This window comes from Magnolia sinica, chromosome 8 (genome assembly GCF_029962835.1).
Source record: "Magnolia sinica isolate HGM2019 chromosome 8, MsV1, whole genome shotgun sequence".
NCBI classification, from domain to species: domain Eukaryota; kingdom Viridiplantae; phylum Streptophyta; class Magnoliopsida; order Magnoliales; family Magnoliaceae; genus Magnolia; species Magnolia sinica.
The window spans coordinates 80,148,009-80,162,410 of record NC_080580.1 but is presented as its reverse complement, the minus strand read 5'-3'; the positions used below and the strand labels follow the sequence as shown (position 1 = coordinate 80,162,410).

The window sequence follows — 14,402 nt, the reverse complement described above, 5'->3', positions numbered from 1 at the left end:
CCCGACCAAGCCCGCTTCAGTTGGTCTTGGGTTAAGAATTCCCAACCCGAGGCTGGGTTGGGTTGGGTTGTGTTAGGGTTGAGGTATAGGAACCTTGGGTTGGGCTAGGGTTGAGCACCGACCCGACCCGACCCGACCCAACCCAACCCAACCCAACCCAACCGACTTTCAGCCCTAGTTCAAAATGGGGCCCATTTGATCAATATTTATCAATCGTTTTCCTAGCCATTGATTCAATCGCCAAGGTCATTCGATCGAATTGATTCTTAAGAGGCATGGGCAATCAAAGGTTGCTCATAAGATGGAAATGATGATCAAACCTTTTCCAATATAATCAATGTGGACCGTACATTTACTTGTAATTGATCAGATGGCTATAAGTGCCACAAGTTTTGGATCAAGCTGATATATATATATATATATATATTCCCTTCATCCAAGTCTTTATGACCTCATCAACAGGTTAGATGTCAAATAACCATTACAGTGGGCCTGGGATATTTTTAAATGTGGACATTCAATTACTACTTTTTTCCCATGGTGTGATCCAACTGAGATTTAGATCTACCTCATTTTTGGGATCAAGTCCTAAAATTATCTTTCAAAATGGATGGACAGCGTGGATAAAATACATACATCATGGTGGGGTCCACATAGCACCGACCACTAGCCACCTGGCTGGTGGCAGCGTAACTAGCTAATTTTTTTTTTTTTTTTTTTTGACCTCTGTTCATTTCAACTGGCCCGAGATTGAGTAATGTATGGCATATTTATAGGGACCATCTCCCACCTACTCTCTACATTTACATTTTGAGAGAGAGAGAGAGAGAGAGAGAGAGAGAGAGAGATGGGTTTGTATCTGTTGCTTCAGCTCTTCTGTCAAGCAACAACATTAGATGCAATAGCATCACAACCTCTAGCAACAACGAGGCGGCACTGCCCTGACAAATGCGGTAACGTTCACATTCCCTACCCGTCTGGCATTCGCCATGGCTGCGACATTGGCGTAGGAAGCTTCAATATCTCCTGCGACAACACTCATCACCCACCGAAACCGTTTTGGGGTGTGTTCGAGGTTCTCGAAATATCCATAGGGACTGGCCTAATGACAATTTCAAACAATATAAGCTACGTGTGCTACGACAAGATGGGAAGATTGGTCAACTACTCCTCCAATGGGATCGGGTTGTTTAAAACTAACTCGTTCACATTATCTGAAACCCATAACAGATTCACCGCCATCGGTTGCGACACAGTTGCCGTGATCAGAGGCATATCAGGCCGCAACTTCACGAAAGGTTGTGTATCAGTTTGTAGCCGTGCTGAGGACGTGATCGACGACTCTTGCTCTGGTGCAGGATGTTGCCAAACCGATATCCCAAAGGGTTTGTAGACATTCAAGATGGCTTTTACTAGCTTTGAAAGGCATCGAAATGTTTCAAGTTTCAATCCCTGCAGCTTCGCCTTTCTAGGTGATCAAAAAACGTTCAGCTTCAAACCTTGGGATGTAAACGGTGTCAACTTTTGGAAAAGAAGCAAAACCATTCCGGTGGTTCTTGACTGGGCCATCGGAAATAAATCATGCGAGATTGCCCGGAAGGACTCGGCCACCTTCGCTTGTGTGAGTGACCATAGCTACTGCCACAACTCGACTAATGGTCTGGGTTACCTGTGCAGTTGCTCTAAAGGTTACGAAGGGAATCCTTATATCCGTGGAGGGTGCCAAGGTATGATTATCCTTAATTTCTATTTCTATTTATTATCTCATGCAAATAGGCAGCTCGTGGTTGTGAAAAATGATGTGGATCGGACAAAGTTCAAAATCCCATCATCCATCTTAAGTACTGTAACTTGGGTCCAATCCAATCTTGCAAGCTGAGGATCGTCCATCATGTGCTGCCCATCACTGATGGCCCATCTTGTGGATGAAAATGCATTGAATTTCTATTCATCAGTGATGACATGGCCTGATAAAAATGCAAGAGATGGGAAATCCCTGTTTTCCAGCAACAGCAGAGGATCCGGACTCATTTTTAAATAGACCGAAGGCATTTCAATGGGGCTCTACTAGGACTTAGGAGATAAGATGTACCAGATAGCTCAAATCGACCTCATTAAAAATAGTGATTACGATAATTCACGTTTAAGGGGGGAAATCCTTATCTCACTAAAGGGTGTCAAGTTATGGTGTTTTTTTTTTTTTGTAGGGCAACAGTCTCTGACTGTGAATATGAAGTGGTTTGGACAAGTGAACAACCCAACCATTGATCTGGACCGTAAATTCAGTCCAATCCGCTCTTTGAGTAACACCCAGAAAAAATCACATGGATCCAGTAATTCTAACCATTTGATCAACAGCTTTAAAAGCTTATGTTTTAGATGTAAAATGGACTAAAAACAGTGGGCTGTAAATTACTGACTTGTTGTTGTTGGTTGTGATGGCTGGTTTATAGATATCAACGAACGTGAGAAGGATGAGGTGAAGAAACGTTGTCAACATGATTGCAAAAATCTGCCAGGAAGTTATTATTGTTCTTGTAGAAAAGGCTACCATGGACTCCGCAATGATAACGAAGACTGCATTAAAGACACACATGAATTTCCGGTAGTCTCAGTTGTTCTAGGTAATTCTTCGATTCCAATTACACTAGTAGTTCAAGAACTTCTTGGCCTAGTCAACTCGCTTGAAATAGGAGAAAGATAACGAAAAAAAAGAGTCACCGTGGTATTTCATGAATTTTCAAGCGTCATTTTAATGGTTTTTTTAAAAAAAAAAAAAATTAAATATCAAATTTTTTTTTATATTTTGGCGAAATTAGATACAATCACCCAAGAAAGAAAAAAGGGAAAGGGAAGGAAAGAAATTTAGCACTCATATTTTGGGCTGGGTGTTTTTTACATATTGCATCTTTCTTTTAGGCAATTTTTTGAAAAGTGCATGCTTTCGTGATATTTAAAGAAAAAGAATCACGTTTGCAATTATAGAGAGAAATCGTCTCTTTTACCTTGACTAGCAGTCAAAAATAAGAAAATGCGCGGCAAAGGTGCATAAATGCCACATTTGTCCGTACATTCTAATGATTTTTTTGATATACCTGCTAAAAGGGGTGGGAGCGCGGGAAGCGGATTAGCTGGTGTACCGCACAACAGCTATATAGCTGCTGCATTGCCGTTAGCAAGTTATGTGGGTCGCATAATGAGGTATGTGTTATATCCAAACCGTCCATCCATTTTGTGAGCTCTTCATAAGGCTTGAGACGAAAAATAAGACAGATCTAACTATCAAATGGACCACACTGCAAGAGGCAGTGGTGGATTGAACGTTTGCCATTGAAGCTATTTTGGGGTTCACAAAAGTTTTGGATCAATTTGAAATTTGTGACCTTATGAACAGATTTGATGGAAAATAAACGTGATGGTGGGCCCTAATAAAATTTTAACAGTGAAAATCATTATCTCCACTGTTATTTGTGGTGTGGTCCAGTTGATCTTTGGATATGATTTATTGTTTGCATAATACTCTAAAATAATCTCGAAAAATGAATGAACGGTTTGGATATAATAAATACATGCTTGTGGTGCCATGTAACTTTGATCTCCTTTGAACCGTTCCTACAACGAGGAGCTCGAGGAGCGTCAGCGCTCGTCTTCGCACGACACGTACCTACACGGACGCGGATTGCGTCCTACCCCCACCCGGACGGTAATCTGTCCGGGCAGGGCCCACCGTGATGTAAGTATTTTATAACGCGGTTTATAGATTTTCTCTCATCACTTTAAGGAATAATATTAAACTTAAGCAGGTCCACAGCTCTAGTGGACCACAAAGTGGGGATTAAACGTCCACCTTTAAAATTTTATTGGGAGCTGGAGAAGTTTCCGATCAAGCTTATATTTGTTTTTTCACTTCATCCACGATCTAAATGACCTTATGAATAGGTTGGATGGTTAAAAAACATCACGGTGGCCCTTAGAAAGGTTTCAACCGTGGGTGTCATTATTACTGCAGCTTCCTTGTAGTGTGGTTCACTAGAGATTAGGATCTGCTTCATTTTTGGGATCTTACCTTAAAATGATATAAGAAAAGCGATAAACGGCATGAATTAAACACTCACATCACGGTAGGCCCCACATAGACCTGCCCGGAAGGATTACGATCCGGGCTGGGGTAGGACGCAATCCGCGTCCGGTTGACCCCATCCCCAAAAATAATGTTTGTGAGCCAGTCCATCCGATTTGTTAGCGCTCATGCTAAGACATAACACCAAAATTCAGTTTAGATCTGACACCCAACTGGGCCACACAACTGGAAACAGTAAAATAGGACTGCTTATAGCTCATATCTTTCTGCTCTACACCATCGTGCTTATATACAATCCAAATCGTTTATAAAGTAGCCTAACCAATCACAAGGTCATTTCCACTGAAATGAACCGAGCACGAAAAAATATTAGTCAGATCCATAGCTTATGTGGATTCATAAATGTTTTGATGTTGAGTGTGCAATCTACACTGTTTTCTATCATTTGGCCTGCCCACTTGAACTTTAGATCTACCTCATTTTGATGGTCGAGCCTTAAAATAATCTCTCAAAATGTATGTACCACGTGGAATTTTCATAGACACCATGGTGGCCCACCTAGCTTCACGCATCCCATCTACGATTGGAAAGCCAATTAGGTGCGACCCAGCCTCACACAACACGGTGCAACCCTTGCAGTGCCTTGATGTATGTATTGTATGTTCACGCCGCTCATTGGTTTTTACAGGCCATTTTAGAGCATGAGCTCAAAAGCTAAGCAGATCCATATCACAGGAGGACTGCACCTGGGAAATAGTGGTGTTTAAACACCAACCATTAAAAAAAAAACTTTCATTGTAATGTTTATCTACAATCTAACCTATTGATCAGTTCACACGGACCTAAATGAAAGGAAAAGCTAAATATCAGTTTGATCAAAAATTCTTGGGCCCACAAGAAGTTTTTAATGTTCAGTCAATACTGTTTCTTGTACTTTTAATGGCCCACAAGATTAGGAATTGCTTCGTTTCTGGTACCATGTCCTAAATGGATAGACGGCATGGATATACAATACTTATATCAAGGTCGGCCCCATGTCAGGGCTGCTTCCTGTTTGGTTTGGCCGAGGCCGCACCTTATCAAAATCGTATTGCGTACTGAGTAACTCAGGACGCTCTTACTGTACTGAGTAAACGCAGTTGGGCTCACCTTGAATGTACGTAGTCTATCTATGCCGTTACTCAGTACGCTCTTACTGTACTGAGTAAACTCAGTTGGGCTCACCTTAAATGTACGTAGTCTATCTATGCCGTCCATTCGCTTTTCCATATAATTTAAGGGGTTGAGCCCAACATCGAAGCATATCTAAATATCAAGTGGATCATACCACAAGAAGAGATAATGATTTCCACTGTTGAAACCTTTCTATGCCCTACAATGATGTTTATTTGTCATCCAATCTATTCATAAGATCATAAAGACAACGATGAAGTGAAAATACAAATATAATATTGATCCGAAACTTCTACAACTCCCAAGAATTTCTCAATGGTACACATTTAATTTGACTGTTTCCTAAGCCACCATCACCACCCACTACTAATATCTAGGGGTGTACATCGGGCCGAACCGAGTCGAACTGGGCTCAACCCGGCCCTGCTCGCTCACTAGCCAAAGCAGCCCAAACTCGGCCCGGCCCGGTCACCGGGCCAACATGTCCGGCCCGAACCCAGCCCGGTCAGCAATTGGGCGAGTTCGGGCCAAGTTCGAACCCACGATTTGGACGGCCTTGATTTTTTGACTCTGCTCCATCTACTCCATGGGAAGAGCTTAGGCAGATAACTTGAATGGCCTTGATTTTTGGGAAGAGTTTTTGTCATAGATTTTTAGGACTTTGCTCCATCTACAAAGGGACCTACGATTTGGATGGCCTGGATTGTTGTAAATGGTTAGGGTAACTAGGTAAGAATTTAGAAAAAATAAAAATATATATATATATATATTTATATATATATATATATATATATATATATATAGGTCGAGTCGGGCCGGGTTGGGCCATTCGAACTCGGCCCGAACTCGCCGGAAAAATGGCTCGTCCCAACCCGAAGCGTAGTGAGTTGCTCACTACGCAATCTGCTTCCCACCTTATCCCCTCCATTCTCATGCCGCAAATTTCAGGTTTGCATGCCGTTCGAGTAACCTGACCATGCCGAAACGCAGGTGGGGCCATTGTGATATTTGTAAAACGGGCGCGGATTAGTTACTTCCCTCGCTCAGAGGGCTACTGAGAGTCCACTGTGATGTTTTCATTTTATCCAAACCGTCCATCCATTTTTCCATATCATTTTAAAGTATCAAATAAAAAATAAGACAGATCCAAAGTTCAATTGGACCACACCACAGGAAGTAGCGGTGCTAAGGATGCCCACCGTTGAAACCTTCTTAGGGTCCACCGTATTTTTTTATTTTCCATCCAACTTGTTTATACAATCATATACAACTGGGTGAATTGAAAAAACAAATATCATCTCGATCCAAAACTTCTGTGGTCCTCGAGAATTTTTCAACGATAGGAATATAATCCCCACCTCGTGGTCCATTTAAGCCTTTCCTATTTCCCATTTTTAATTTAAAACTCTAAAATGATATGGAAGGAGGGGGTTTGTTAGGTTCTTATAGCGGGATGTGGTGATTGGCTTCTTGTCGTTCTCATCAATGGCTCCAATGGACGCGGATTTCCTGCGCTTGAAACTTAGGTGGTGTCCACCGTGATGTTTTTCAGAAATTTACATTGTCCATCCGTTTTGTGAGATCATTTTAGGACATGAAAATAAAATTGAGCAGGATACAATGACTCAGGTGGGCTGTAATAAAGGAAAAGATAGGTAGGGAAATTTCTACCGTTGAAACCTCCCATGTTGGACAGTGATGTTTACATGCCATTCATACTGTTACTAACGTCATTTATACTGGGATGAACCGAAAACACAAATAATAGCACGATTCAAAACTTTTTTTAGCCCCATGAATATTTCAACTGTGGACGTTCAATTATCACGTTTTCAGCTCACTTGAGCATTGGATATGGTTCATTTTTGACCTCGTATAATAAAATGAACTCAAAAAACAGATGAACGGATAATATTTCTCACAAATATGACAGTGGGCCCCACCTGGGTTCACAGTGCAGGATCTTCCTGCGAAAGGCTTTCGCAGTAAATCCGCGTCCATCTAATACAAAACACCCGTCTATCTTTCTTGACAACTCTCTTAATACGTGGTACCAGAAGTTAAGTAGATCCTTAACTCAGGTGGGACGCAAGATTGGAAACAATGGAAAGGGTTGGCTTACCCTTCAAACTTTTTTAGACCTCAACGTGATATTTATATACAACCTAGGCCTTTTATAAAATGGCTTAACTATTCACAAAGTTGTTTCCTTTCTTGAATGAAACAAAAATATTAATATTAACCTGATATAAAGATTGTAGACCTAGGAATGTTTCAACAATAGGTGTTCAATCTCCACTTTTTTTCTTTTTTTTGGGCATGTGGCCGACTTGAGCTCTGGATCTACGTCATTTTTTGGGTCATACCCTAAAATGATATCGCAAAATGTATGGACGGGTGGATTTCTTACAAACACCATAGTGGCCCCTACTTAACTTTGGACCCCTGGATGCGGCAGGCCCTCTCCTAAAATGGAGGGCAGTTTTACCTTTCTATTAATACTTTTACGAACCCAATATAATCCAAATGGAACGATAAGATGTCTAATGATATAAAACATAAGTAGTTTACTTTAATATTTTGAAAGCTGGCATTTTTTGAAAAGTAACTTTTAAAGGCAGATGTTATATGGGAAATACTCTATTAGGTTTGACTTTATCTTTTTAGCATCACTCATATATTTTCAAAATGATAATAGTATTCATAATCAGCTATAGTGATCTATTTTTTCACGAGAACATTGGACTCAACCTAACAGTGAACAAGTGGCATGATATGAAGGATCTCACCATGCTAGAGGGTGGACCACCTGATTATACAATATGAAAGTAGAAATTACAAGAGATAGAGCATTACTAATTTGAACAAGCCTCGAATCCACTTCACAAGCCCTATATATGCGCTTGAAACCCTTAGGAATGCATCAGAAAGTCATAAAACTCTTATACTACTCTCAAATCCTGACTACACCCAATATAGACAATATCACATATATAATGTCACAATCGGAATATGAAACCAATCCCACACTTACGTAATTTTGCATGCTCATTCAATGGAACTTCGATGGCATCAACGATATGTGGATGGCATCAAACACCTTTGATGACATCAAGTAGAAACACCAAAACGTTCTAGCACCAAAATATGAATTTTCTTAATTTTTAAAATCAGACTTCAATGGTGTTGACCACCTGCTCGATGGAACTTCGATGGCATGCACAGACCCTATTGTTTATAAATTTAAGACATCAACAATATTAGTTGACATTTACACACCACTATGTTCCTCATATGCAACCCTCGTAGAATAAACTTATTCTCTTGACTTTTACAATTGCAATGAATAGCATTTCATGTAGAAAAAAGGGCAATAGTCATGGTACATATGGCTCAATTCCGTTCATCTAAAACATTAGCATTTGATAAGCCTTTTGTGGATTGACGTGTGATGAAAATTTTCTAGAATGGAAGATCTTTAGCATTTTATCTTATGTGTGCCCTCTGTTAATTATTGAATGTGTGAAAATTTTTATTTACTTATACTCATAGATATTAGAAATTTACTTTTATTTAATCTAGGTTTGGTAGAAACATACATAGCCTTACTACTCACCTGCTTAGAAAGTGAGAAATTTTAATTTTTCTTCATTTTTTTAGACTTTTGTTGATTTTTATTTTATTTTATTTTTTGTCTTATTTATATTTTGGATTTTGACCAAAAAAGCACTGTGGTATACTCAAATGCCCCAAATATTTGAAGGATTAAACAAATGTCCTGCCTAATCACCCGACGCCTTTTTTTTTTTTAAAAAGGTTGGGACGAAAGTACCTATAGTTGCCTTTTATGTTTAGCCTACATGTGGTGGGAGAGTTTAGATGGGGTAAACATTGTGAGTCCCATTATGGTGTTTGTGAGAAATCCAAATCGTTCACATGTTTTTTCAAATCATTTTATGACATGAGCTGAAAAAATGAAGAAAATCCAAATCTCAAGTGAGCCAGATAACCAAAAACAATAGAGATCATATTCCCATGGTTGAAACATTCATGGGGCTACAGAAGCTTTGGATCAGCTAATATTTTTATTCTTTCAGTCCATCCCCATGGTAAGGATTATGAGCATTTGGGCCACTTTATGAACAGTTTGGATTGCATATAAACATTACACGGAAGCCTAGAAAACTTTGAATGGTAAGCAATTCCTTTCCACTTTTCCAGTCGTGTGGTCCACCTGAGTTTCAAATATGTCCAATTTTTTGTCTCATGTCATAGCATGATCTTCCAAAATGAATGGATGGAGTGGATTTCCTACAAATATCATGGTGGGCCCAACATATTTTACAGTAGTAGAATCTGCCTCTAAAAAGCTTTTCTCTCAAAATCACACGTAAATTGGGTAAATGGACCTATCTAGAGATAGATGGTTTCGTGAGGTCCATTGTGATGTATATATTTTATCCACTTCGTCCATCCATTTTGAAAGATTATTTTAGGACTTGAGCCCATAAATGAGGGATATCAAAGGCTCATGTCAACCACACCATTAAAAACAGTGAGATCGAAAACCTACCATTGAAAAGTTTTTGAGGACCATAGAATTTTTTGATGTAACTCATTTTTTTGGCACATGACATTAAATTAAATTATAAATCCAATGGACAGAGTGGATTCGATACATAACCCACAACAAGACACACAACCCTTAACACATCACAACCTCAACCCTTATCACGTTACAACCACGAGACTTACCATGTTATAACTATGGCCGTTACCATGTTACAACCCCGACGCGGACCCTTATAACATGACAACCTCGACCCTTAACACATAAGAATATCTACCTTTCACATGATAACCTCAACCCTCACCACATTACAACCTCGACCCTTACTGCGTTACAACCCTGACCCTGATCCTTATAACATGACAACCTCTCTTAAAAATAATAAAATAAAATAAATAAAAAATAAAAAAAAAACCTTTTTTATTTCATAAGAGAGGTAGCACTAGGCTGTACAACTCTAATATTAATTCGAGTTGGGCCACCGACAAAAAAGGTTGACCTACCTATCATGTATGACTACGAAAAGAAAGCAAAAACAATGGGAGGGGATTAAACCTCACGAAGGTAGCCTAATCCTACCTTGTCCAGAGACACCTGGCCCTTGATGATCGTTGCAACCACAACCTCGACCATTAACACATTGCAACCATGACCTCGACCATTACCCTTACCACATTACAACCACGACCCTCGACCCTTATAAGATGACAACCTCGATCCTTAGCACATAAGAATATCTACTTTTCACATGATAACCTCGACTCTCACTACATTACAACATCGACTCTTACCACGTTACAACCATGACTTTAACCCTTGTAATATGACAACTTCGACCCTTTACAACCATGACCTCAAACTTTTTTTTTCTCCAAAAATGGTGCGGCGCAGATGTTAGGACCCACCTGCTATATATATTGCAAAAAGAAACTGTATACAACCTATGCTATTCGAGCAGGACTGTAGCACCAAAGCAGCCTTGCCTATCATATCCTATACGGCATCAAGCCTTATAACATGGCGAACTTGCTCATTACCACATTATAACCACGACCCAAACCCTTAACACATGACAACCTCGACCTTTAAAACATAACAACCACGACTCAGAACCTTAAAACATGATAACCTTAATCCTTAACACATGAGAACCACGACCCAAACCCTTAACACACAACCTTCACCCCTTATAAAATGATATATATTCGTTGTCTTCCAAGGTAATGCAATACAAAATCTTAATTTTGATCTCATTCATTATCTTCCACATGACAACTATAACCATCCCTCTCTATCTATAACCAAAAGTGGCTTCCATCGGTAATAAAATGCTATTCTAAAAAAATAAATAAAGAATTCATTTAAAATGTCTTCCACTATTAATGACTTGCCCATATGCTGGAGAAGTTGATGGTGCATGGTGAACGTACGCCGAAAAACGTAGTTGAAAGGAGTGGTGGTGGGTTGAAAAATATTTTTGAAAATGAAGAAAAACCTAACAAAAACTGAAAAAAAAGAAGAAAAAAAGCTCCGTACAGACCAAGTTCTAAGGACAAGGGCAATTTAGTCCTTTTTTTTCCTCAAAAACTTGTCAGATGACTACCATCGGAATATTTGAAACTTTCTATCCTTTTAGAGATTTTTAGCATACCTCAATGCTAGTACGGTCATAATTCCTTTATATTTTGCCTTATTTTGGTCATTCCTATCTGATTCATGAGGATGATCGTCCTCTATCATTGTTGACTCAAAGTTTTGGCAATATGGACTAATTAAGTGGGCCCTTTGTGACTTATTTGTCTTTTCAAAAAATGGGGCACTTTTCCTATTTCATGTCCAAATCCTCCTTTCTAAGATAAAAAATTACCAGATCAACTATTCGAGCAGTCATATAGATTGAATTAAAGCCTCAAACAGAAAATCCTCAAAATCACATAAATCAAGGTTAAAATAGTGAGTTTCAACATTTAGATCCATACAAAGATTATTTTCTTGCAAATTGAGGAAGTTGAAATGGGATGGTAATAACAGTCTCACACAAGTGAGACGTATGCATCAGACATGTTCTCAAACTATCTATATATATATATATATATATATATATATATATATATATATATATATATATATATATATATATATATATTGTGGTCTGAAAAGATCATTTTCTAATTAGAACAGGCATGATGTATAGTTGTCATCATGGAGCCATATTATGAAAGTATAGTTCACTTATCTTTGAGGATCCATGCAGGTATTGGCTTAAGTCTCTTATTTCTACTCATCAGTAGTATTTCTTTGTATTGGGCATGGAGGAAAAGAAGACTCATCAAACTCAAAGAAAAATTCTTTAAACAAAACGGAGGTTTCCTATTAAAAGAAAAGATCTCTTCTCGTCAATCATCTGCCGAGCCATGCAAAATCTTCACAACAGAAGAGTTGAGAAAGGCAACCAATAATTATGACAAGAGCCAAATTGTTGGTGAGGGAGGTTATGGTACTGTTTACAAAGGAATCTTACCAGACAACAGAATCGTCGCCGTTAAAAAGTCAAAAATAGTCGATGAGACCCAGATCGAGCAATTTATAAATGAAGTCCACGTCTTATCTCAGATCATCCATAGGAACATTGTGAAGCTCTTGGGTTGCTGTTTAGAAGCTGAAGTTCCCATCCTGGTTTACGAATTTATTTCCAACGGAACCCTCTTCCGGCATAACCATGGTGAGGGCTATGCATCATCAATTTCCTTGGAAAACCGTCTAAGGATTGCTGCAGAAACGGCAGGGGCACTTTACTATTTACACTCTGCAGCTTCCACTCCCATTTTTCATAGAGATGTCAAGTCTGCTAACATACTTTTGGAAAATAATTTCACGGCGAAAGTGTCTGATTTTGGAGCTTCAAGATTGGTTCCATTAGATCACACTCGGGTAACGACATTGGTGATGGGGACATGGGGATATCTAGACCCAGAGTACCATCAAACAGGCCAATTAACAGGAAAGAGTGATGTTTATAGCTTTGGCGTAGTTCTAGTGGAACTCTTGACCGGCGAGGGGCCCATTTCTTCCACTAGGTCCCAAGATAATAAAAGCCTTTCCAACTACTTCCTCTCATCGATGAAAGAGAATCGGCTCTTTGAAATTTTAGAGGAACGAGTTCGAGACGAAGGGGAAGAAGAACAACTCATTGCAGTTGCTCAGCTTGCTAAGAGATGCTTGAAACTTAAAGGAGAAGAACGGCCTACAATGAAGGAAGTGGGGGTGGAGTTGGAGGGCCTAAGAAGGTTTCATGAACATCCTTGGGAGCCAAAAAACCATGAAGAGACTAAGAACTTGCTAGGTGAAGCTGGACCTTCGCAGAGCTACTCTGGCAATGTAACAACTGAATATAGTGTTGATGGCCACACCCTATCAGCACTAGAGACAGGGCGTTGATTCTTTTCTATTCAATTTCCACCAAAAAGATTTGGCCACACTTATTTGTTTCGAAGGTAATACCCTAACATCTGATTTTGTTTTTGTAAATAAGATGAATAGCACGAAGGGAATTGATATCTTCACCAATCCTTATTGATTTGATCATATAACCATGTTCTGTTTTTGAAATTGAAATTGTACCCTATTGTTAATACGGTGGAGACGGAAGAAGCAGAATATGGTGCAGCCACCTCTCTACATTGCACGTGCCAAGCTGATGTGTGAATCGGGTCCGCCTACTATGGATGGTTTATCTAAAAATGACTCATATCTTATCTTTGGGCATTATAGTGTTGAAAAAGAAAATACTTGAGCTATCAAATCTGAAGTGGGATGAATGGTAGAAAATGTATTGGAAAGGATCGTCTCATAGTTTTATTGTTAATGTAAGCTATCCATCTTGGTGCCAATGCATTGGTGGACCTAATGGGTGCATTACCCTGCCACGTGTTCTCTGTGGAGAGATGGCTCTACCATATTATGGTTCTTTGAGGGTTGGTACATTGTATCATCCAACCCACTTGTACGGTACCCATTCAATTCCAAAAATGGGTAACTAGTGTATGCAAATCATCAAAGTGGGTGTAAGTAATGACTCCATTTTCTAATATGGTATTTGACTTTTACTTTACATTTCAGGTAAAACATTAATGTATTATGGTGCGAAGGGAGATATCTTTGAGATAAAAAAGTGCTATATTCGCCTAGGAGTAAGTGTTATACAGCTGCTTGACTGATGTCCACCGTAATGTGGTGTGTTCAAGTATAAAATACACATGTACAAGTAGCATATGTACAACTATATGGATACATTTCTGTTTATCTACTAAGATCTCCTACATATATCTGTTGGTCTCTGCTATGCATTCCTCTCATTCTCATTGAAATGTGTATGACGTACTGTTTTTCAAATTGTAGTCCCAAGATCTCTAACATAGTACCATAGCCCCCCTAGGGGCCTTTGAACCAAAACATTCCTTGCGCAGGGATGACCGTGATCATGAGGTGGTCCATCATCGTCTTCCTCAAGGATAACTAATCCGAATCCATGGAGCTTCTTTAAACTCCTAACCGATATACCTCAAATCCACGAGAGAA

At 39.3% G+C, this 14,402-nt stretch overlaps 1 pseudogene; it reads left to right on the top strand.

Moving 5' to 3' along the window:
• The first annotated feature begins 799 nt into the window (after positions 1-799).
• LOC131253495 (putative wall-associated receptor kinase-like 16) lies at positions 800-14,147 on the top strand (annotated as a pseudogene).
• The last annotated feature ends 255 nt before the right edge of the window (positions 14,148-14,402 follow it).